Source organism: Stegostoma tigrinum, chromosome 25 (genome assembly GCF_030684315.1).
Source record: "Stegostoma tigrinum isolate sSteTig4 chromosome 25, sSteTig4.hap1, whole genome shotgun sequence".
In the NCBI taxonomy this organism is placed as follows: domain Eukaryota; kingdom Metazoa; phylum Chordata; class Chondrichthyes; order Orectolobiformes; family Stegostomatidae; genus Stegostoma; species Stegostoma tigrinum.
This window is the reverse complement of record NC_081378.1, coordinates 4108632-4135122: the sequence shown is the minus strand read 5'-3', so window position 1 is coordinate 4135122 and position 26491 is coordinate 4108632. Positions and strand designations below refer to the sequence as shown.

At 44.4% G+C, this 26491-nt stretch overlaps 1 protein-coding gene across 8 annotated transcripts in view; it reads right to left on the bottom strand.

Moving 5' to 3' along the window:
• Positions 1-26491, bottom strand: part of frmd4a (FERM domain containing 4A) — a 702228-nt gene that overhangs the window by 300590 nt on the left and 375147 nt on the right. The gene's annotated exons all lie outside the window — the stretch shown is intronic.

Genomic DNA, 26491 nt, shown 5'->3' with positions numbered 1-26491 from the left:
CTGCATCCCCAAACCAGCCCAGCTCTTCCCCTCCACCCACTGCATCCCTAAACCAGTGCAACCTGTCTCTGCCTCCCTAACCTGTTCTTCCTCTCACCCATCACTTCCTCCCACCCCAAGCCGCACCTCCATCTCCTACCTACTAACCTCATCCCACCTCCTTGACCTGTCCGTCTTCCCTGAACTGACCTATCCCCTCCCTACCTCCCCACCTATACTCTCCTCTCCACCTATCTTCTTTTCTCTCCATCTTCGGTCCGCCTCCCCCTCTCTCCCTATTTATTCCAGTTCCCTCTCCCCATCCCCCTCTCTGATGAAGGGTCTAGGCCCGAAACGTCAGCTTTTGTGCTCCTGAGATGCTGCTTGGCCTGCTGTGTTCATCCAGCCTCACATTTTATTATCTTGGATTCTCCAGCATCTGCAGTTCCCATTATCACTGATACAATTCACACGATACCAGGTTATAGTCCAACAGGTTTATTTGAAAAGACAAGCTTTTGGAATGCTGTCCCTACGTCTCGTACCTGACAAATGGGATGTGCTCTGACAGCTTGTGCTTTCAAATAACCCTATTGGACTATAACCTGGTGTCACGTGACTTCTGACTAAAAATAAGAAACATGTCACGTTGCCATAAAGTACAGAATGTTCAGCTGGTTACATTAAATATTTGTGGGAAAATTAAGTAATTGGCATTTATGGAATTCTGACAATTTGCATTATTTGTCGTTTATTGCGCTATGTTTTCACAGAGTTGTGTTTACAATGAACCGCACATTATGTAACCCACGCATAACTATGTCACACATTTTATAAGCAGCAGGGAGCTGAGCGATGTTACCTTTGGAAACACTCATTGCACTGAATTAACTAAATACAATCAAATACATCAAAGAACTGTCGACACTGGAGATCTGAAACAAACGGCAAAAATTGCTGGAGAAACTCAGCAGGGTCTGGCAGCATCTGTGGACATGAAAACAGAGTTTGGAGCTCAGTGATCCTTCAGAACGAAATACAATTTCTGACCAGAAAACACAGCGAGAAATGACTATGACTCTCCTTTTACATTCAGATGTTACGATGCTGTCAAGTCATGTCCAGTTGATATCACAGCTTGGTAAATTTATACAGAATTCATTCTCGGCCATCTCGGGACATTATTATTGTTAGCGAGTTTTGAGAAGATTTGTTATTTATTATTGTTAACTGTTCTCAACAAGACAGTGATTCCAGGAGAATGCAAGGATCCACAATCTGGATCTGAGTAACTTCTCTGTGGCTCCAGGAGTGAGGCTACTCAGTGGGAGAGATATGCAGTTTTTTTTAGTAAAATTCTAGGTTCACTGCATCTCCTCACCAAGGTTCAATATGCTTTTTCTGAAGTTTTGGAACTTTATTGCAGTCACTCCCTCTACGCCTTTCACACTGTTGTTGTATTTTGAAAGTGAATCATTAACAACATGCATCACATGAAAGAAGCACGGTTGTAATTAAACCGAAAACATTCCAACGGTCAGATCCCAGGGCCTGGGAATCAGAAACACTATTTCCCTTATTCGGGTAAAGCTTTGTGGTGTTCTGGGTGAACAGCCTCTCATTTACAGGGGCACTGCTTTCATTTTAATGTGTCTTTGGAGAGGCAGGAGAATCAGAAATGCTCTCAGTTATTTCTTGCGACCAGAATGTAATATTGAATTCAGATTTACATCAGAACATCAGGAACTTGTAAATAAATGAGAGATAGTTTCATGTTGGAGATGGTGCTCCTGAGAACAATTTTCTTGGCAGAGTATAACTTTCCCAATTATACAGCTACCAGATGTTTGCAGCTTCCGGTGATCTGCCCAGTTTTATAAACTGAGTGCTGACATGTAACTGATGTATCATGCAGTCATCCTGGGGCTTGTCCGATGTGAGCCTTCCTACGCTTTCTAACTAGTTTGCAAATACGCTGCCCAGCAAACAATGCAAAGGCTCAACTTATCTTACAGTGAAGTAGGAACCACGCTCCACAGCTGATAACAAAAGCTCTTTGTACTATTTGACTTTATTTGCTGTGATGACAAAATCAGGTTAGCAGCAACTTGCTATCGCAATGTGTTCTCTGTGCAGTAAACTGGTGATGACAAGCTTGTGCTCTCATACACACATAACTGCAGAGATACACACACACACACACACACACACACACACAGACACAAACGCACGTGCACACACAGACAGACACACACAATTTGGATTCCCTTTAGTCTCCGTTCTTTGGATTATGAAGTGTGTAGGAATGGCTAGGAAGGAGCTAAAACCAAATAATACTTTGGAAACTTGAACAAGGTCAGTCAATTCTCTCATAAAGGACCAGATGGCTACAATCTAAACACATACAACAAAGTGACAGTAATCTTTGCGAATTGATGTCTATTGCTAGAAGGTGGGCTATATCTGAGTTGCCTCTCATTAACCAGCAGGGAGAAGATGGGCCAAACATGGCTGCCAGGCTTTTAAGATGATTATGATGATTGCTATGACATTGCCAAGTAATGGTGACACTCAGTAGAAAGTTACACAACCTTTAGAAACACAGCTCCAACGTTTACAGCAAAACTTTCCACCCCAATCAATCTGGGGCATTATCAAGTCAGCGTTCCTATTTTAAACTCAATAATTTTCAGGTGGAGCATAACTAGTTCAGTGAAGAAAAACAATTACATTGAATATCTTTCATCCGAGGATGTTCCACAAGGAACAGATTTCACTCTCCCTGATAGTGCACTCAGTGGGCTGAATGTAGGTCAAGGACATAAAAGACATCTCTCCTCTGGTCTTTGTGGAAGCCAGGAATGTCACTTACAGTCATACGGGTGGCAGTGGGATGGGGCTGGGGGGAGCGGCTATTGCCATGTTTAGCCTGTCCCTGGGTCACAGAGTGAATCCCCCACCCCCTCCCATTCTCTCAGGATTCCCCAGGCAGTCTATCCACCCGATTTCTGGGAGAACGTCACCGGTGGCAGCAGAAAGGGTGTTAATCTGTCACTGACGTGACTGGAACAATATCCGGGCAGGACAAGGGCCCCTCACCCATCCCACTTTCCCACCACTGGCACCACCACCCCCATCTCCCAGTGCCTCCCCAGGGAGCCGGTGAAGGGTGAAGCTGCACAGCTGCTGACCTTTACCGTGTGGTGTGAGTCAGCCTCCAGGATGTGACTTTGCTCTGTGCAAACTCACAAAATGGCAGTGTAACTACAGTCTGTGTTGGGAAACACACAAGCAGTCAGCCAGGAAGCCTGGGAACTTTACAAAGTTATGTGCACCCCTTTCCCAAATGGGATCGGTTGGCCGCGCTGGTGGCTCTGTTGATATGCTGAAACTCCTCAGTGAAGTGCCCACTGCAATTTGGACTGCAATGTGAGCAGATCCTAGAGTAATTACAGAGCTGGGGTTTACTCAACTAGACCCAATCACATTGTTAGGCACGTAGTTGTCCTCCTGCCCTATGGCCCTGCTCTCCTCCAATTCCATAACCTTGTACATGTTCAATTCTAAATGTTCCAACACTGGCAATTATTCCTTCAACTGTCCATGCTATCTCTCTACATTTCAATCATCCTTTAATACACATGGCAAAGCATCAGATTTTGGCCATCCTTCCTGCTATCTGCGGATGTGGCTCAGTGCCAAGGTTTATTTGAGACCACTCTGATGAAGTACTTTATGACATTGCCGGCGCTATAGAAATACAGATTGCTGTTTGCTGGCTTGCTGTGGGAGCAATACTGTGACCATGTCTCAGGAGACATGAAGCCCCAAATGCCGCAAGGATTAAAACAGTCATCAAATTAGAAGTAAAGATTTGGAGAATGAGTTCATTGCTACTGAAAGCTCATTAAGTACAACACATAATTTATTTACAAAATCCGTTTGCTACAGGGATCACGAAACTCAACATCATTATTCCATACGTGCCCACTGACCAAACACTTTAATAAAATGAGGTCTGTCTGTAACGTATTTTTTCCAGAGCGTGTTCTGTATCAGAGGGAAGGTTTGGGTTTTACAGAACTACACATGTCCTCCAATGCTCTCACTTCATTAACAATGAAGAGGGTGTAGAAAACCCTAGCTGGAATTGCTAACTGTAATGACAAAAACATTTCCTGCACAAATTCCTTTACTCTGTGATAGATCAGCTATGAGTAATGCTGGAAAAGGAATTTGAAAAAGGAACAGATTTAAACTTAAACTGTCATCAAATTTTCCTCCACTGTTTGATACTGATTACTGTGTCCACTAATTGAGGAATAGTTTGTGCAGTCAAACACTGAGCCATCTCTCACCTGCAACCATTCTCACTTTCCAACAATCTCTTCATGTACTTTTACCAACTTTTATTTGCCGCATTAACTTTCAAAGTATCAGCCTTCCCCTGGTTTCTATGTATTTCTCCTTCCACTTTGAAGGCAGCTCTTCCAGCCCCATGGCACCGATCCATTACTCCCACCACCATTCATGCCACAGCAATGCCGCCCCCAACCCCCCTTCATGGCAGTCTGCTCTCCGTAAGAAGATGGTTTGTGCTGATGGTAGTCAACTCTTGCTCAGTACTGACCCCACCCATGGGCAGTCTCAGCTGCCTTCTCTGCAGAGGGAACTGAGCAGGTCCTCCGTTCACCAATCCCCTCCCTTAGCATTTCTCCAAGGCCTGTACACAGTCAGCTCGCTGCTTCTTCTCTTCTAAAGGCCGCCCAAACCATCCAAGGTCATGTCTGACAGCAAGGGTTTCCAACTTGCCGGTGCCATGCCCACCACCTTCATGTCTCACAAACACCCAGTGAACGTGCCCATTACTGAACCAACGAATACAGCTGAGATGGTGCACTGGGTGGGTGAAGTGCTTAAAGGATGCCTGCACAATAAACTGGCCACTTGGGCACACCCTCCCAGGTACTAATATCTCCAGTAACCTCGATTCAACTAGATCTGGATTCATCCATACTGCTAAATACTCCTAAAGATTAGAAAATAATGAACTTGAACCTTAAAAGGAGTTCTGACTCAAACTGCAAAGCCAGAGAGAAAAAGGTTCCAGGCTGCTTGCAAACTCTGAGAGGCAACTCATCCCCAAGAAGCTAGTCCCAGGTCACTGGGCCTTAAGCATGTTATCTGTAGACTTTAATTCACCAACAGGATAGACCTCATGGTGCTACATGTAATGGACTGCAGTTGATTCAAGAAGGCAGCCCACCAACACCTTCTCAAGGGCAACTAGGGATGGGCAATAAATGCTGGGCAGAGCCAGTGATATCCACATCAAATAAATAATTTTTAAAAATGATCACACTAACACTGGAGTTTCTAACACACCTGCAATACACTTACAGTAGCCTGTAACATGCTAAAACCAGGAATTACAACATGTTAATTAGGCAGACAGAACCTCACTGATAGAGCAGAATGTAAAACATTCTGTGTAAAAACGTAAAACACAGAGTATATGCACTCCCTAATTGTTCAATGCCATAGAATGAGCAAAAAAATGTTGAATCTTCGCATAACGCAAGAAGGAAAGCAAATTGGGGCAAGGTTGCTAAATGTGAAATGACATTATTTGAATTGAGAAATGTGAAATTACAAGGTGTGCTGCAAATGTGAGAAGAAATCCCCGAACTCTGCCAACCAGGATCGAGTCTATGAAAAACAAAAGCTTTTTTTTACCAATGTGGAAACAAATGAGTTGTTGTGTGCTCAATGCCAGGACTTCCTTGTCCCTGAGAAACAGCTAACGGTTTAGACCTTTGCCAATGCGATGAGTCATTTGCCCGAAGGCCATACAATGCCAAATGAGAGCAGAAATGTTACTCCTCCTTGGCTGAACTAATATTCATCCAAACTGCTTCACAGCAAAAACATGATGACAGAACAGTGAACCTGCACCTACAAGGAATCTTGGGCTTATCATCTCTGTTGCTTCTAGGAATCGCCAAGTTTCCGGCTGCTGGACAGCAACACTGTCCTGTGCATCCATCAACATCAAACCCCATCCTGAAGGCTCCATGCAACCCTAAGGCACTTTAACCAAATGTAGACAGGCAGACAGGGAAATGATTCCGGACTCAGCAGCCAGGGTTTAAAGGACTGAGGCTTGTCTACTCAGGCGTTTTGCAAGATATTCTTTTTATTATTTAATCATGGAATGTAGGGGTTTAGTTGTTTTTCACTTTATTCATTCAGAAGGTGAGGTTGTGAGTCAACCACATTGCTTGGGTCTGGAGTCACATGTAGGCCAGACCAGGTAAGGATGGCAGTTTCCTTCCTTAAATAAAGGACATCAGTGAACTGTTTTTCCCAACAATCGGCAATGGATTTATGGTCATCATTAGACGTTTAATTCCTCACATTTATTGAATTCAAATTCCACCATCTGCTCTGGCGGGATTCGAGCCCAAGTCCCCAGGACATCTCCTGGTCTCTGGATTAACAGTCCAGCAAAAAATACCACTCGGCCATCACCTCCCCGAGGCCAAAGACTGGGGCAGTATTTCTATTCAATTCTGAAGTGGCCATTTAGCAGTTACAAATCAATCACATTACTGTGGGTCTGTAATTAAGAACCAGGGGTTACAGTTTAAAAACAGGGGGCACTCATTTAAATTAGAGACTCAGAAACATTATTTCCCCTCAGAGGGTTCAGAGTTTTTGGCATTCCCCTCCTCAAAAGGCAGTGGATGCAGAATCTTTAAATATTTTTAAAGCAGCAGTAGATTGATTCTTGATGACCAAAGGGATTATCAGAGAAATTCAGGAATGTAAAGTCGAGGTTAAAATCAAATCACCCACAATCTTATTGAATGGGGGAGCAGGCTCACACGGCCAAATGGCCTGCTGTCACATAGAAACATAGACGGTAGATGCAGGAGGAGGCCATTCAGACCTTCGAGCCTGCTCCACCACTCATTATGATCATGGCTCATCATCCAACTCAATAGCCTAATCGTACTTTCTCCCATAACCATTGATTCCATTCACCCCAGATGCTATATCTAGTCACCTCTTTACCACCCTCCCACCCAACTTGGTAGCTGCAAACTTGGAGACGTTACTATTACTCTCTGTTCAGCTGTTGAGTCACATACAGCGATCATGTCTGTCAATTGTTATAAAAGCCCATCTGGTTTATTAATATCTTTCAGGGAAGGACATCTATCACTATCACTATCGAATTGGTTTCTGACTTCAGAAGGCCCTCTAAAAAAAACTGTATTCAAATTTTAACACCTACTGTGGTGGGATTCAAATCCATGGCCTCAGAATCATACTATGAAGTTTGGGATTGCTAGTTTAGTGATATCACCAGCATCTTGGCATATTCCAGGTACTGAAGAATAAGCTTCTTAATTCAATATTTAGATTTTTCAGCACGTTTTAAAAGCCACCGTTGCTACCCTCAATGCAAACATACAAATTAATATTTACCCTCCTCTCCTAGTCAAATAGATTACTCATTGCATTCTCCTGGCGAAGTATTACAGCGTCTGAGTCCATCGCTTACATATTCACTCACAGGATGCACGCCTTGGGTAGGCCAGCATCCCTAACTGACTCCAGGTAAAAAGCAAAGAACTGCAGATGCTGGAGATTGGAAACAAAGATAGAAACAGCTGGAGAAACTCAGCAGGTCTGTGGAGAGAAAGCAGAGTTAATGTTGCAAGTCCAGTCTTTAGAAACATTGTGCCAAATTTCACTAGTGATTTCTGTTTAAGAGTCAACCACATTGCTGTAGGTTTGGAGTCACATGTAGTCCGGACTAGGTAAGGGAGGCAGATTCCTTCCCTAAAAGGAGATTAGAGAACCACATGGGTTTTTCCAACAATGGTCATCATGAAACTTAGTTGAGACATATAAAATAATCCGAGGGTTAGATAGGGTGGATAGGGAGAGCCTTTTTCCTGGGATGGTGACGGTGAGCACGAGGGGGCATAGCTTTAAATTGAGGGGTGAAAGATATAGGACAGATGTCAGAGGTAGTTTCTTTACTCAGAGAGTAGTAAGGGAATGGAACGCTTTGCCTGCAACGGTAGTAGATTCGCCAACTTTAGGTACATTTAAGTCGTCATGGGATAAGCATATGGATGTAGATGGAATAGTATAGGTTAGATGGGCTTGAGATCGGTATGACAAGTCGGCACAACATCGAGGGTCGAAGGGCCTGTACTGTGCTGTTATGTTCTATGTTCCTGATTTTTATTGGATTCAAATTCCACCATCTGTCACAGTGGGACGCGATACGAGGTCCCCAGAACATTACTAGGGTCAGTGGATTAACAGTCCAGCAATAATACCACTTGGCCATCACCTCCCTATGCACTATTCAAGAATTGTTAATATTTCACTCAGAGATAGTAAGAACTACAGATGCTGTAGTCAGAGATAACACAGTGTGGAGCTGGATGAACACAGCAGGCCAGGCAGCAGAGGAGCAGGAAAGTTGATGTGTCGGGTCGGGACCCTTCTTCACCCTGCTAAAGTGGAAAGGTTGTTGCCTGAACTGCCTTCGATTTTAATGAAGGGTTGTCAGCAAACTCAGAGCTGGGATGTGGGCACAATCACAGGGGAATCCCGACGCTGAGGTCACCAAGCATCTGCTCATCGTAGTTATTCCTGGAAAACATTTTCATTGGAGACACCAGCTGGTTGTTGAGAAAGTTGCTGTTGCCTGATAACAATGGAAGAAGGATAGAAAGCCTTTCTAAATCCAGAAAGCGGCATCTATCACAAAACCCCTGAGAGTTCTATTTTTTGCTAGCTGCTCGCTCAGTAAATTGCTTTGCCTATCCTTTATTGAAATATCTGCAACACGATCTATTTCCTCACAGTGAGGGGAAACAGCGGGTATGACACTGCTGGGACCAGGGGCTGGGAGGTGGAAGGGTTGGGGTACTGATGGACAGTCTCTGAGATGGCCCCTGATATACTCACAGGGGGAGGTACACCATCCAGTAGTGGGACTGTCACTCCTTTCAGTTCCTTTCAATAATTGAGGCCCTCTCCCCGACTCTGTGTTTGCTTGCTGGCCTCCTTGGGCCTGGGGGGGTGGGGGGGGGGGTGTATCCCAGCCTCTTCAGAGATGGAGGCTCCATCCCCCAAGGATGGGGCTGTGGGTAAGGAATGCCCACCTCCCCTCAATGTGTCACTGGGGGAACATGCCTGCTCCCCCACCCACCTCTTGGATTGTTCACTGCATATCCCGTTGAGTCCCTTCGTTAATGAGGTGTATTTATGTCTGCAACCGCCCTCAGTAACTCCTTCCTCCACCTTCCACACTGCTGCCCCTCAGACTGTGGGGGGGGGGGGTAGTCAGATTGCAGGGGGTCTGATCTGGGGGCGGGGGTTCAGATTGAGTTGTTGGTAGGGGGCGGGGAATGTTTGATTGAGGGGGTCAGATCAGGAGTCTTCTCCTGCCTCCCTGTGTACCAGAAAAAGTTCATACGTGGGGTTTGTATTTCACCCTGATCTCACAATCTGTGGCCCGGGGAATAAAATCCCGCCCAAACTTTGACAAACGCTGCAATGGAAATCTCCTTTTCTGGTGTTCTCCCCACTCCTCCAACTCCCACTCGAACCACACTGTGGGAGTCTCTCAGGGAGCTCACTACTGCCTTCTCGAGGGATGAACTAGGGAGAGAGCAATAAACAATTCCCACACGCTTTGAACGAAAGAAAAAGAATTAGCCTCAGTTTTTCTCGCCTTTTCTGATAAAAAGTACTCAGTCAGGCATTATATTCCACAAGGGCTGGCTGTCTTTGGCCCCTGCCACAGGAGCCAACACTGGCACATGTTATAACCATACGTTCACCCCTGGGGGTGACTGGGCAGTGCGTAGTTCCTGCAGTGTTGGTAAATCGATGATTTTCTCGCTATCGCTCTGCATGGCACTGGGCACAGCAATATCGCATCCATCTGCTTGACCCAAGGGCAGCCCATTCTGTCCAAACCGTGGGACCTGACCTGGGACTACTTCTTTGGTCTGTGTAAGATGTGTAGCAGATGTCTGCCTGGCTGCTGATGGCATCTCAACATATCGAACATGCACACTCACGCTGCGAGGTCTTTACCCATCCCACAAGTCGAACTGCAATTTTGGAAGGAATTTCTAAAGGCTGATTTACAAATAGTTTACTAATCCTAGAACAAATGGCCCCTACATGACTGACTGCAATTTTGGGACACATCAGCAACTTATTTTGAAGCAAACACAGAGAATGTTGGAGAAACTCAGTTTCTGTGGGCAAAGAAACAAAATTAATGCGTCGAGTCCTGCCACCGTTCTTCAGACTGAGTTCATGACTTGAAATATTAACTCTGCGTTCTCTCTCCACAGATGCTGCCAGACCTGCTGAGTTTCTCCAACATTTTTTGTTTCAGATTTCCAGCATCTGCAGTTTTTTTTTGTTTTATTTTGAATCAAATGCATTTAACAGCACAAGTTGGTGGGGGGAGGAGGGGGAGAGCAGAGAGAGGGGAAGGCTGAGTGGTATTACTGCTGGACTTTAAATCCAGAGACCAAGGTAACGTTCTAGGGATTGTTCTGAATTTTGTAATTTTCTGAAGAAGGGTCCAGACCCGAAACGTCAGCCTTCCTGCTCCTCTGATGCTGCTTGGTCTGCTGTGTTCATCCAGCTCTTTCCCTTGTTGTCTCTAATGTTCTAGGGGCCTGGGTTTGAATCCTGCCACAGCAGATGGTGGAATTGGAGTACAATAAAATTCCAGATTTAAGAGTCTGCGAATGACATGAATCCAATGTTGATATTAGAAAAAACCCAACTGGTTCATTAATGCCCTTTAGGGAAGGAAACTGCCATCCTTACCTGGCCTGGTATACTCGTGACTCCAGACCCACAGCAAAGTAGATTAATCTAATACCCCAGAGGGCAATAAATGCTGGTTCAGTCAGTGACACCCACATCTCCACACTGCTTCATCTAATCAGTCTGTTCTTTCACCTGCATACCTAATCTCCTGTGAATGTATCTTTGTTCAGTCACAGTTAAATGTATTTAAATCCTCTGCTAAAAAATAACTAACACCTGTCCTGCCAGTCCACGGCAGTGATCACACACATCCAATCACAAAACAGAAACTCAATCAACAAGTGAGCACTTTCCTGTTGAATTCGCTGCTATCGGTCAGCATGGACTGGTTGGGCCGAAGGGTCTGTTTCCCCGCTGTATGACTCCATAACACTGAATGTTAACTTGATTCAGAATCACATGACAGTCGAGGCTGCAGGATGAGGCTACTCAGCCCATCACATTCATTCATACATCAAAGAGCCCATTTCCTCCAACACTTTAACAGCAGCTGAAAAAGTCTGCAGCTCTCAGATAGGAAATTAAGTTGGTTCATTTTCTTCTTCCCTGACACACAGGCGATTGGGAAGCTTGCTCTGTTGAGGCAGCAGATTAATAAGACTCAGATGCTGAAGTCTAAGTAAATCCTTCATGAATAAATTTTCCTGGGACAATTTGTCAGAAACTGAACTTTTTGAGGAACGTCACTTTATATGAAGACTGGCAAATTGTGTACTGAGCCCAGGAAACTCTCGCACTCTTGATTTCTGTCAGAGGCACACCAGCAGGATTCCAGTATGTTATCGCTCAAACTTAACTCGTCGGGGGACACATGAACATGGAGCTTCTGACTCAGAAACAGGGACACTACCACCAAGTCCTCCTCTATACTTTCAGGTAATGGCAAAATAACTTCAGGCTTTAATGTGCGTTATACAGAACTGCCCGTGAAACACATCGAACAGAAATTCACAAACACAGAAAGCTGGTGAACATCCAATCACAGTGACCAGCTCAATTCGTGCAAACTGGGACTCAAAAACCAGGCTGGGGCTTTCTAAGGGAAACCCATGAAGAATGAGCCAATGGGCCCGTTCCTGTGCTGTTCAGTACGAACACGCAAAGTTAATTTTCTTTAAGCTACTGTGCAATTATTTCTTTGTAGTGGACAGTTTTCTGAGAGACAACTTACAAAAGAAAAAGATATCTGTGTTTCTGGCCCACAGCTGACTGCAGAGGTTCGCATCCAATGAGTTTCAAACACTTCCTGCTCCATCTCACCATTCAGTGTTGCGACCAGGGGTCACCTATTCTTTACACAAGATTACTTCCTTTTTCCCGGCACCAGCCTTTCCACCACAGCCTAGTTAAAACACGACAGAATTGAACTCAGCTTCTCAGGTTTCATTGCAGCCTGTCTCACATTCAGACAAGTACCAATAAGTTTACAATGCATGAATTTCTACTGATTATCTCCTATTCAAGGAGAAAAAAAATATCAATGGGCAGGAGCTGAATGTGCCTGGAATCCCTTGTCATCACAAAGCTGCTGCATATTATTCATTGATTTGAAACTAGACTTGGGAGAGAGACACATGAGGGGGACTTGGAAAGTCCTGCAATCCTGCATCCCAAAACTCTCAAACAAAAGCAAGATACTGCAGATGCTGGGAATTTGGAACAAAACATTAGGGAATGCTGGGGAAACTCAATGGGTCCAGCAGTGTCTGTGGAGAGAGAAACATCCGCACCAGGGACCAGATCGCTGCACAAAAGAAGTCCAAAGTGACATCCCGTTACTCCACTGCGGGAGTGCTGCACTGTCAGAGGTGCAGTCTCTGCTGTTCTCCTGTGCTTGTGCCTGGGAGTTAGGCTCAGAAAAATTACAGGGAGCTTTATAGTTATAGTTTAACACCAGGTTATAGTCCAATAAGTTTATTTGAAGTCACGAGCTTTTGGAGCACTGTTCCTCCGTTTACACCAGCACCATTTTCCCCATTACCCATGCTGGGGATCAGATGGTAGGAATTTATTGCGAGGTTGGAATATAAAGACAAATAAGTTATGCTGCTATACAAAACCCTGGTTAGATCCCACCTAGACCACAAGGCCATGAGATGTAGGAGCAGATAAGGCCATTCTGCCCATCAAGTATGCTCTGTCATTCGATCAAGGCTGATTTGTTTCTCAACCCCATTCTCCTGCCTTCTCCCTGTTAACCCTAATCCTGTTACCAATCAAGAACCCCTCTCTCTCTCTCTCTCTCTCTCTCTCTCTCTCTCTCTCAAAGGCACCCAATTACTTGGTCTCCATAGCCCTCTGTGGCAATGAGTTCCACAGTCACCACCCTCTAGCTGAAGAAATTCCTCCTCATCTCAGTCCATCCCTTCACTCTGAGGCTGTCCCCTCAGGCCCCTGTCTCTCCTACTAGTGGAAACATCGTCTTTATGTCCACGCTATCCAAGCCTGTCAGCATTCTGCAAATTTCAATATGATCCCTCCTGATTGAAAGCTGGAGACTGTGAGCAGATCTGAGAACTACACCTTAGGAAGGACAGATTGGCCTTGGTGAGAGAATGACGTAGGTTTACAAGAATGATACCCAGCCCACGGGGGTTAGGTTATGAGGAGAGATTATACAAATTAGGCCTGTTTTAGAACATAGAAGAGTACAGGCCCTTTGGCCCACAATGTTGTGCCAAACTTTTACCCTAATCCCAAGGTCTATCTAATTTCCACCCCTACCTTATACTACCATCCATATGCCTAATAGCTGCTTAAATGCCCCTAATGAGGCCGATTCCACTACCCTCTCCAACAACGCACTCGCACCCCTACCACGCTCCGAGTAAAGAACGTACCTCTGACGTCTCCCCCTTATCTACCTCCACTTGCTTTAAAACTATGCCCCACGTAATAGCTACCTCCACCCGAGGACCTCTAGCATTTAAGGTTGAGGAGTGGTCTGATTAAAGTCTTCAAGATATTATCAGGAAAAGACAGGGTGTATGAAGATAAACTATTTCCACTGGTTGGAGATTCTAGAACCAGGGGACACTGTTTGAGAATTAGGGCCAGACCATTCAGGGCAGATGTTAGGAAGTAGTTATACACACAAAGGGTGGGAGAGCTTTGGAACTCTCTGCCACAAATAGTAGCTTATGCTGGATCAGTTGTTAATTTTAAATCTCTCAGGTTTATTGGAAATCACAAGTTTTCGGAGTGCTGCTCCCCCGTCGCCTGACAAAGGGGCTGAGATCCGAAAGTTTGCCAATTCAAAGAAACCAGTTGGACTCTAACCTGGTGGCATGTGACTTCTGATGTTGTCCAACCCAGTCTTACACCGGCAACTCTATCTAGTTGAAATCTGAGAGATGTTTCTTATTAAGTAACGGTGTTAAGGGGTACGGGCCAAAGGCAGGTATATGGAGTTAGACCACTGATCAGACATGATCTCATTGAATGGTGGGACAGGATTGAGGGGTTGAATGGCCTACTCCTGTTCCTATGAGACATTTAAAGAGTTTCTGGCCTCAGGGACAAGTCACTGGTACACACAGCGAGAGCAGATTTGCTGCAAATACTCGAAAGAGACTTGAACAACATACTGAACATGATCAATGCAGCATTACAAAGATGATAAGTGGGTATTTAATCCATGTCTCTTTGTCTGTGTGTACAAACACCAGAGAGGAAGTCTGGGGAGGGGTGGCTGGTAAAAATCTCAGCAAACTGAAGAGGATTCATAAGCCATTTAAGATAACAAGGTGTAGAGCTGGATGAACACAGCAGGCCAAGTAGCATCAGAGGAGCAGGCAGGCTTCATAAGCCATTTGCCCCAGTCCTTCTCTTGAACGTTTTGTCTGCTTGTAACTGAACAAACAAAGTGTACTAACACACTCACCACTGTAGAATGTTGATGATATGCCCAATGAATTACGCAGCTCCAGTTTCCTTTCACATGACCCCAAGCAAGCAGGATTTAATATATGGGATGCCACGACATATTTCTGACACTAAACAATTTTCAGAGATGAGAACTTGATATCAGGGGAGCTGGACTTTGCAAATTTGGAGAAAAGGCTTCAAATAGAACATTCTGTCTCAAAGATCATTAGGTGGAATCCAGATACGCCTTATGACAGATTCACAGGTTTTCTACAAATTGAATGTAGATCCAAGCAGAGTTTTTGTACAAAACTCATTCTCAGAGAAGTTACAGATCCGACCTTTATGGAGTGAAGGAACATGGTTCTCCATCCAAAGCCCATCCTAACATCAACCATTGCTTGAGAGACTGAACGGTGAGCACCGCTCCACAGGAGAACTGTAAGGCTGTGTGTGATAATTGTACCTTCTAAGGTTTAGTGGATCCCCAAACATTTTCTCATCCATTTGCCTAACGCATTTCCTTGCCTCCTTAAATAAAAACCAAAAGAACTGCGGATGCTGTAAATCAAGAACAAAAACAAAGTTGCTGGAAAAGCTCAGATAACAAGGTGTAGAGCTGAGGTGTTCTGAGGAAGGGTCACCAGACCCGAAATGTTAACTGTTTTCTCCTCCACAGTTGCTGCCAGACCTGCTGAGCTTTTCCAGCAACTTTGTTTTAGTTCCTGATTTACAGCATCCGCAGTTCTTTTGGTTTTTATTAAGGCATAGAGCTGGATGATCACAGCAGGCCAAGCAGCATCTGAGGAGCAGGAAAGCTGACATTCCAGGTTTTTCCTGAAGAAGGGTCCAGGCCCGAAACGTCAGCTTTCCTGCTCCTCTGATGCTGCTTGGCCTGCTGTGTTCATCCAGCTCTGCAGCTTGTTATCTCAGATTCTCCAGCATCCGCAGTTCCTACTATCTCTGCCAGAGAAGCTCAGCAGGTCTGGCAGCATCTGTGAAAGGAAAAACACTTAATATTTCGGGTCTGGCGACGCTTCCTCAGAGCAAAGTTTCAACCTGTCTCAGGAATATCCATTGCAGGTACTCAAACCCATAGAAATATCACTCCTATGTCAAGTCTATAGTTTCCTATTTAACTGACTTTTCTGTTTTCCTTCTGGGATTTACTGAGACATTTCTAACAAATTCTTCCTCGTTGTGTTTCTTGGTTCATGGTCTAAACCTGCATTTAGTTTGGAAAACCAGATTCAAGATCTCACGTTTAAAGGCTTCACAAACTGAAACTCCTCTGCCAGGAGGGATATTTCTTTTCAGAACTGAAGTCAAAACCAAAACTAAATTAAACTAATGATCTCTAGTCTGTTTTCCTTTTCTATTGTAAACTCAGCAGCATAACCATTACACAATTGACACTGAAGGATAACACTGAAGGATATTATACAGGTGTATCAAAGAGAAAACAGCAAAAAGGGAGTGACTGCCTCTTTACCAGCTTCTGCCTTTCCAACACTGGGGTCGCTCATTCTAACACTGTGTTCTGTGACACAGCATCAGTGGGAAACTGGCCAAAATCCCAGTCAAATAAGTCAAGGTTTTCCTGACCAATGCATTGAAGTAAAATCCCAGTGTAATGTGGAGCCCAGGCAGTCACCCCCTTTTGGAAGCTTCTGCACAGGGTCACTTGAGATTGCTGTGAAAGTACGAGCCATGATGAAGTGCAGGCAACAGGCTGTCTGATCTGTTCACCTGTGTTATGGAAAGCTTTCCTACAATTCAACACTCAATCTGAACAACGATTTAAAACTTCATAAATATCAATTCTTAATACAAAGGTCGTTTCTGTATCAGATATACTTTAACTATTATTTTCTTGTCACATTTTTACAAAAATTTACAAAGTAATACAATAATTAAATAATTGCATCATGAACAATAATTTGTTAATGGGGAAATCACTTTCCATTGTTGGCTGTTCCTTCACTTTGGCCCCAATCTTCAGCAATCTCTCCCTACACCTCTCCACCTCACTTTCTGTCTTTAATACTTTGTAAAACCTATTTCTTTGACCAAGCACTTTGTCATCTGATCTCATCTAACATGGCTCGTACTGGGTTTAAGCATGTTCCTGGCAAGCACCTTTGGATGTTTTGTCATGTCAAGAGGCATTACATAACTGTAAACTGTTGTCACCTATTTTTGCTATTTTGTTCAAGTGCTGTTCCACAACCTGTCTGACTCAAACCAGGGCCACAGGCAAAACGGAATGGAAATTCCTCAGGAAGAAACAATCGTCGGCATTGAAAGAACAGTGGACCAGGACCAGTCAGGTTTGTGGTAAAGCAACACCTGACAGAGGAAATGAAAACATGGTGTAACATACCAAGAGTTACACCACAAACTAGGTGCTGTGCAGCAGCATGTCGCTGTTAAAAAGTAAATTACAGCACAGGAACAGGCCCTTCGGCCCTCCAAGCCTGCACCGATCCAGATCCTCTGTCTAAACCTGTCATCTATTTTCCAAGGATCTGTATCCCTCTGCTTTCTGACCATTCACACATCTGTCTAGATACATCTTAAATGACACTATCATACCCACCTCTACCACCTCCACTGGCAATGCATTCCAACACCCACCACCCTCTACATGAAAAAAACTTTTCCTCCTCTCACCTTGAAGTCATGACCCCTAGTAACTGAGTCCCCACTCTGGAGAAAAAAAAAAGTTTCTTCCTAGCCATCCTCTCTATACTCCTCATGATTCTGTTGACCTCAATCAGGTCTCCCCTCAATCTCCATCTTTCTAATGAAAACAATCCTCATCTACTCAACCTTTCTTCATAGTTAGCACCCTCCATACCAGGCAACATCCTGGTGAACCTCCTCTGCACCCTCTCCAAAGCATCCACATCCTTTTGGTAATGGGTACCATCCTTTGGGGACTGTACACAGTATTCCAAATGTGGTCAAACCAAAGTCCTACACAACTGTAACATGACCTGCCAACTCCCGTACTCAACACCCAATCCGATGAATAAAGATCATTGAAGATTTCTTTGGCAGAATCACTAGCACAACTCAGTGCAGTAAGCCTCAGCTTTTATCCTGTTGCTCAGTCCCTGCTCGTCCCCAGGAGATCACCACATGCTTCACCATCAACCCACCCCCACCCAACCATCTGCTCACGTTTGGTATCATGTGACCCAATTTACATGCTGTTGATGTGCATCATAATCCTATTGGACAACACTATGGTAGATGATTACAGCCAAGGTTCCACCATTGATCCCAGCACTTCTGATTGGCCAGGGTTCCAGCCAATGAGCTGAGACTTGGTTGTGATGCCACGCCCACCTCTGAGGGCAATGTTGTGTGGTTTAGGCTGACATTGACAGCTAGCTAATCTGCTAAGATATTACAAGTGAACTTCTGAAGGTATAGTCCCCATAGTCCTACCAGACCATGGGCATGCTCTCTCATTAGGGTGAGGTGACTGGTGGTGGTTTAATCTGAGGGTCACCATGCCTCATGCAAGGGGAGAGGTTGAGAAGCAGAGTCCTTCATGGTAACCTCAGCTTAACCCCAATTCTAGCGCTCGTCAGCATCTTTGAAAGGAAAGAGAATAAATGAATTAGGCATACTTCTTTTATTTTTCCAATCTAATGTGAACAAAATTGTATCTTTAATTCTTGTAATCTGCGAAGGAATCTTGGTCCTCCACAGATTTACAATGACCAAATTAGAATTCACTGATCCAATACTGGGAAGGACACAGTGTTGTGTCAATTTACAAGGTTTTATCTGGGAACATTCTCCAAATTCCAGTTATCCTGGCCCTCAATTTAAAAAAAGACAATTTATAGCCCTCAGCCTGGGAATTCTCAACACATCTGCTCATGAAAACAAATCCAGACTAAGATTTTTTTTTCATCTGACGTCGATTCCCACTCCACCAACCTCCACCCCAACACACAGACACCAAAACTCACACATGAAGAACACTGAGCTGGTATGACAGTGGGATGTGCAGAGCTTAATATGTTAACCAACAACTGCTAACTCCTGCAAAGTCTTGGCTAAACCAGACTGACATGTGGGAGAGATTAAACAGGGTTACAGTGGAAGCCACACGGACAAACAGAGCAAACCAGCACAAGAAATGTGAATCTGCTGATCAACAACAAGAACCTGCATTTACACAGCACTTTGATTTACATCTGTTTTCTGATGAGCTCACCTGCAACTATGTTTCAAGCCCCATCAGTTCTAGTCACTGTACTGCCACATTCACAATGCAGTAGAATATAACAAGTTGGTTACAAAGAAAAGCCAAAATGCCACCTGGTTTGTTCACTTTGCTACTAAGTTCATGTGTTTATTTCCTTGCTGCATGGCTCAAACCCATATTCCCCTCTCCCTTGTGAACAAAGAAATGCCTGTCTGGTTTTCGAGCACTTCTGCATTCATCTGTTTTATACCAACCTCGAGTGTTTAATTACTTGCTGCATAATGATTAGCGGTATCCTGAATATTCCCTGTTTCTTCAATACAAAGAGTTCTATCATTTACTGCTGTACAGTCCTGGCTGCCAGAGAGATGTCTAGCACCAAGTCCACAGCTCATTTGATGAGGCTTCAGGAGAGCTGAGGGTAACTGCAGGAGATGTAATGAAATTGTCTTTTACCCAGTGATATTCAAGAATTAGCCCCAGATGCTTTCTCAAAATTTTAATAAAGTGAAATCATTTCCGTGCAGTGAAAATGAAGCCTCAGGAACGTATGTCTTCATATCGTTACTGTGACAGACACAGCAATACAATTTACACACACACACACATTCCTCTCCATTTCACTGAGGGAAATATCTCACTTGGGCAACGTTAGCTCTTCACAGCTTCATTTTTAAAATTTGTTCAGGGGATCTGGGCAGGGTTGGCATTTATTGTCTGTCTCTAGTTGCCCTGGAGAAGGTGATGGTGAGCTGCCTTTATGAGCTGCTCCAATGCTTGGAATGTATTTGTGAAGAAGATCTAGGATTTTACCTCAAAACAATGAAAGAATAGTGTCCTGTTTCCAAGTTAGGATGGTGAGCAGCTCATTGAATCCTAGATCCATACAATAAAGAGGCCCTTCAGCCCATCTATCACCGAAAAAAACACAATCCACTTTATTCAACTAGACCCATAGCCTTGAATGTTAGGCTCATGCAAGCATTTTTAAAGGTTGTGAGGTTTCCTGCCTTGATTACCCTCTCAGGCAGTGCATTTCCTCAAATACCCTCTGAACCTGCTGCCTGTCACCTTAAAATTAAGCTGCCTTGTTATTGATCCTTCTAATAAGGGTAACAGCTGCTTTCTATGCACCCTGTCCATGCCCCTCATAAGCTTATACACCTCTGCCAGAACTGCACTGAACCTTCTCCGCTCCAAAGAAAACGGCCCGTCTGATAAAGAATCTTTTAGACACAAAACATTAGCTTGCTCTCTCTCCATGGATGCTGCCTGACCCGCTGTCATCCCTAGCATTTTGTTGTTTCCAGTTCAGATTCCAAGCTTATCCAGTCTCTCTTCATCGCTGGAATGCTCCACCTCAGGCAACATCCTGGTCAATCTCCTCTGCACTCCTTCCACTGCAGGCATATCTTTCTAACAGTGTGGAGACTGGAACTTGGGTGAGGAATTTACAGATGGTGGTGTTCCCATGTTAAAAGGAAACTCAACATGTTTTAAATGAAGGAAGATCTCATGCATCAGAGTAGGAACAAAGGGCAGCCAGTTACATGGGGAGCATTAAGATCATAAGGAATGTCTACTCTATATACAACTTGTGGTTAGTGGCAATTTTCTGTATGACCTTTCAGAATCCATTAGCCAGCCACTGGTGTGCCTGCTCTGCAGTGTTCCCATTACAAATTAACTCCACAGAAATCCAATTTCCAGACTTGCCAAGGGGCAGGGAAAAAAAGATCTTTTTAAAAAGGACAGTCATTAACAGCCAAGGGTACAAAAAAATGAGGGAAGAACAAAGGCTACTGAAATACAGACATAAAAGTGCAGCATTTCCCTGTGCAAAGGTTTCACTGAGATTTCTGCTTAAAGCCCATGTGTCAGAAGGGAATCTGTAAGGGAGATCGCTCCGTGGTCCGTGAAAAAAAAAGCTGCCCATAGAGTCTTAGTTTACCTGGCAATGGTTAGACAGAACTAGAGGGATTTTGATACTCACCCTGGGCTGTCAGAACGAAAGGTGATGCAGTCCAATTTCCTGCCGCCAGTGACGTGTGTGTGTGTGTGTGTGTGTGTGTCTGTCTGTCTGTTTGTGTGTGTGTGTGTGTCTGTCTGTTTGTGTGTGTCTGTTTGTGAGTGTGTGTGTTTGTGTGAGAGCGAGGCTCTGTATATGTGTGTGTGTGTGTGTCTGTTTGTTTGTGTACTTGAGTGTGTTTGTGAGTGTGTGTGTTTGTGTGAGCGAGGCTCAGTATGTGTGTGTGTGTGTGTGTGTGTGTGTGTGTGTGTATGTGTACATATGCATGTGTGAGAGTGTGTGTGTATGAGCATGGGTGTGTGTGTGAGTGTGACAGTGTGTTTGTTGAGTGTGTGTGTCTTTGTGTGTGTGTGTGAGAGTGTGTGTGAGACAGAGTGTGTGTATGTGAGTGCGAGAGTGTGTCAGTGTGTGAGTCAGTGTGTGTATGAGCGTGAGTGTGACAGTACGTGTGAGTGTGTGTCTGCATGTGTGTGTGTGTGCATGTGTGACAGAGAGTGTGTGCGTGTCAGTGTGTGTTGAGTCTGTGAGTGAGTGTGAGCTTGTGTGTGTCAGTCTGTGTTTGTGTGTGTGTCAGTCTGTGTGAATATGCATGTGTGCATGTATCTGTGTGAGAGTGTGTGTGTGAGAGAGGGGGGGAGAAAGTGTGTGTCTGTATGTGTGTCAGTGAGTGCGCATGTGTGAATGAGATTGTGTATGTGTGACTGTGTGTGCGTGTGTGTGTGCATGCATGTGTACACGTGTGTGTGTGTCTGTGTGTATATAATGAGTGATAAATGTTCACAGAACGACTGAAATGTTGCAGTGCTGAAGGAGGCCATTTGGCCCACTGTGCCTGGTTTGGCTCATCAATTCTGCATCATTACCTCGTACCAATCGTCTGCTTTTCCTGCTCATACCAATCCAAACATTGAAACACAGCAAGATTCTCTCCATTTTCTGATGAAGGGTCTAGACCCGAAACATCAGCTTTCCTGCTCCTCTGATGCTGCGTGGCCTGCTGTGTTCATCCAGCTCTACACCTTATTATCTAAGACACTCTCCATAAGTTCTGCTCCTGCAAAATATGCTTTGCAGAGAAACAGACAACTGAAATCATATAAAAGGTCACGAAATCAGGCAAGGTCCAACCATTTTGTACTCAGCAATAAATATTAAAGGAGGTGCAAAACTTGTAACTAACTATAAATCTCAGAGTTTGAGTTCTGATGAAAAAAAAATTGTGTTGGAGCTAATCATCATGCACCAATCAGGACAATTCACAAGAATAGCAAATTAAGGGAAATACAATATTTCTACAGCATGAAAGGACAGTACTGCAGGTTGATTTGTGGATTAGTATAAACACTGTCATTTAGAATGTATGCTGATTGACAATTAACGGCCAGGATTAAAATAGGTTGACTCTGACTGGTCAAACCACTGACCTGAGAAAACGGTAGTCACTTATTCTATTGAGTTGATTCACATTCAGTTCTATCTGAGGGTGATGTTATTTTGTGCAATGACTACAAAGATAATTTCTGACATCATTCAGCAAATATATACATTACATATCTCTCACATTGCCGCTGCTATTTCCTGAGCAAGCCTTTCTGAATGTCAACTGCTTTATTGCAAGATTTGTTCTTCTGTTTTATTCGTTCACAGGATGTTTGCATTACTGGCCCATCTTAATTGCCCAGAGGGCAGTTAAGAGCCAGCCACAATACTGTGGGTCTGGAGTCATATGTAGGCCAGACCAGGTAAGGATGGCAGTTTCCTTCCCTAAAGGACGTTAGTGAACCAGATGGGTTTTTCCCCAACACTCAATTCATGCTTACTATTTGAATTCAATAAAAATCTGGAATTAAGAGTCTACGTCCATTCAAATGCGAACCACTTGCCCCACACCTCCTCCCTCACGCCCATCCCAGGCCCCAAGATGACTTTCCATATTAAGCAGAGATTCACCTGCACATCTGCCAACGTGGTATACTGTATTCACTGTACCTGGTGTGGCTTCCTCTACATTGGGGAAACCAAGCAGAGGCGTGGGGACCGATTTACAGAACACCTCCGCTCAGTTCGCAATAAACAACTGCACCTCCCAGTCATGAACTATTTTAACTCCCCCTCCCATTCCTTAGATGACATGTCCATCATGGGCCTTCTGCAGTGCCACAATGATGCCACCCAAAGGTTGCAGGAACAGCAACTCATATTCCGCTTGGGAACCCTGCAGCCCAATGGTATCAATGTGGACTTCACCAGCTTCAAAATCTCCCCTTCCCCCACCGCATCCCAAAACCAGCCCAGTTCGTCCCCTCCCCCCACTGCATCACACAACCAGCCCAGCTCGTCCCCTCTCCCCACTGCATCCCAAAACCAGCCCAGCCTGTCCCCGCCTCCCTAACCTGTTCTTCCTCTCACCTATCCCCTCCTCCCACCTCAAGCCACACCTCTATTTCCTACTTACTAACCTCATCCCGCCTCCTTGACATGTCTGTCCTTCCTGGATTGACCTATCCCCTCCCCACCTATACACTCCTCTCCACCTATCTTCTCCTCTATCCATCTTTGGTCCGCCTCCCCTCTCTCCCTATTTATTTCAGAACCCTCTCCCCATCCCCCTCTCTGGTGAAGGGTCTAGGCCTGAAACATCAGCTTTTGTGCTCCTGAGATGCAGCTTGGTCTGCTGTGTTCATCCAGCTTCACACTTTGTTATCTTTCCTTAGGACATTATCTGGGTCTGTTGATTAGCAAATGAAGAAAGGTCATCGGACCTGAAACCTGTTTCAGTCTCCACAGATGCTGCTAGACCTGCTGAGTTTTTCCAGCAATTTCTGTTATTGTTTCAGATTTCTAGCATCTGCAGTTTTTTATCTTTCTCTCTGGATGAACAGTCTAACGATAATACCACTATGCTATCACCTCAGTCCTTTGTGTCTAAAAAGCTCCACAGCTTTAGAACTCCATCCCTGCCATTTAAAACAGCATGCCTCGGAAAATCAGTGGGATTCTGTAACATCTTGTAAATTATACGGACTTCCCCAAACAGGCCTTTGAAACTTGCATGACAGGATCTAATAAGCCAGCCACATAATTAAACTACTTTATATGTTTGGAGTTGACTTCACTTAGAGAACATTTTGCACTGCTGGTGAACTCTGCAAAATCTTGCTTCTTCCCACATTTTGAAGTATAATAGCTTCCATCCTCTGTAACTATTTCCTCTTGCTGTTAGAAGCTGCTGAAACTCCCACTAGCCTAGAAACAAAGCACCACTCCATGCATTCCCATTTAAAATGCCTTAAAGCCAAACTGTACTCCAAGTATCATATTTGGGCATCAACCTGTAATGTTTTTTTTCTGTCCAGCTGCCTTTATTGAAAAAATATCACAAGAGCTTTCCACAAACCAGTTCGGAGAGTTAATACTCCACACTTAAAACATTTTCTGTCATTTCACCAGCTTGCTATTCACATGAATAAGTATTTCTTTCTGATACGAGAGCCTTAATCAACCAGTCGGTGTTTGACTGCTATAAACAACCGCCTTTGTTGACATAGCACCTTTAACATTGGAAAGGTGTCCTACAGGGTCATTGTAAAACTGAATGTGACATTGAGTCACTATGGTAGACGACCAAATGCTTGGTCAATGAGGTTGATTTTAACAACCATCTTCGATGAAGAAAGGGTGGTAAAGGATCAGAGACGTTTGGGAATTCTAGAACGTAAGGCCCAGTTACTGGAAGACATGGCTGCCAGAGATGGAGCTATTAACAAAAAGAATCAAAGACGCTCATGAGGCAGGAATTAGAACAGCATAGAGATCTTGGACAGCAAATAAGGGGACATGATACAGCAAACAATGCAGCTGTGGTTAAAGAAATAGAAGCCTTCTCTCTCTTTTCTGTGAAAGGAAGAGGGGAACACTCAATCCAAGAAGTTGCGGGGGGTGGGGGGGGGGGGGGGGTGCGGCCAACTAGATTGAAAATCACATCCCTAACGCTGAGCAGCAGCAAAAACCAAACAGTGTGAACTTGTCTGAGGTGCGAGGCAGCTGAGAACCAGCAATGGGGACAGAACAGAGGCAATGTATACCAATAGTACATGGACCTGAGAGGACATGGTCCAAGGAGAGTAGATGGACTGTAATATTGCACTTTTCACTTACAGCAGCATCCTGCTCTGTTCCTGTCAGGAAATCTGCTGTCGTGGTGCCACACCTGCCTGGGTTACCCCATCCTCACACTCCATTGTAGCTCATCTGGAACTGTCCTGTGATATCATCATCCAAAAATGCTAAGGTCTAACTCTCTTTCAGCTGCCTTGCATTTTACCCTCAAAAACCATCTCCATGGCTTCTCAGCTTTGATCAAACAACCGAAGTGTTGACATTTTCTTTTCTGGATGATACGTTTTATGAGCTCTTTTTGCTCTTGCAAATTCAAACATCGCTTCATTTGTTTCAGCAATATAGAATTTTAAGCAAACACCTTAGCATCTAAATTTTAAAAGCCTCTGTTTACTTCCACAGATCATAGAATCACAGAATACCTATGGCGTGGAAGCAAGCCAATCGGCCCGAGTCCACACTGACTCTCCAAAAAGCATCCCACCCAGGCCCATCCCAGCCCCCTACCCTATCCTTGTAACCCTGCATTTCCCATGGCCAACCCACCTTAACTTGCACACCTTTGGACTGTGGGAGGAAACCAGAGCACCCGGAGGAAACCCACGCAGACACTGGGGAGAATGTGCAAACTCTGCACTGACAGTCACCCGAAGCATTTTATAAGTTCCTTCCTTGTTTCATCTTGATTAGCAGGAAAACAAAGACTTTAACATTTAGTAAATGTGGAAGAATGAAGACCAGGTGCAAGGCTATCATCAGAACAAAGTCAGCTTCCCAGCAGACTATCCACTAATGGATGAGGAATTGATTTGCTTATATTGTGTACTGAAAGAAGATGTCACTTTGTGTTCCCATTTGAGCTGCAGGAACCAGGGGTTACGTTTGCAGTGCAAGTGGGATTGCTTTATCTGTAACCCTCTTTTAGAGGGTATCTCCTGGATATCTTCAAGGAAATTACTGTCAGGATTTTACAAGCTTTCTTTGTCTACCAGAAACTGAAGTGGGAGACAATCTCTATCTCAAGTGGAGAAAACAACAGTTTGTTCTGAAGAACAGGCATATTGAATTCAAAATATTAGCTCTGCTTCTCTCCCCACAGATGCTACCAGACTTGCTGAGCTTCTCCAGCACTCTCTGCGTTGACAAACAGAGGACACAGGACCCAGGGACCCTTCTATGGTTTGATGCTTGACAATGCAAGATGTCACCAATACTTCCGGATGTGTAGAGGACCTTTCAGCTCAGGTCCCTGCTCCTTCTGCAGTGTATTTAACAGGCATATGCACATCTTCAAATGGTCAATACCTGGCGGCAGAAACTGGACACTGCTGACCTTTGTTAAGCATGTAAAGTGGCTGCAATAAAACCCAATTTTATCC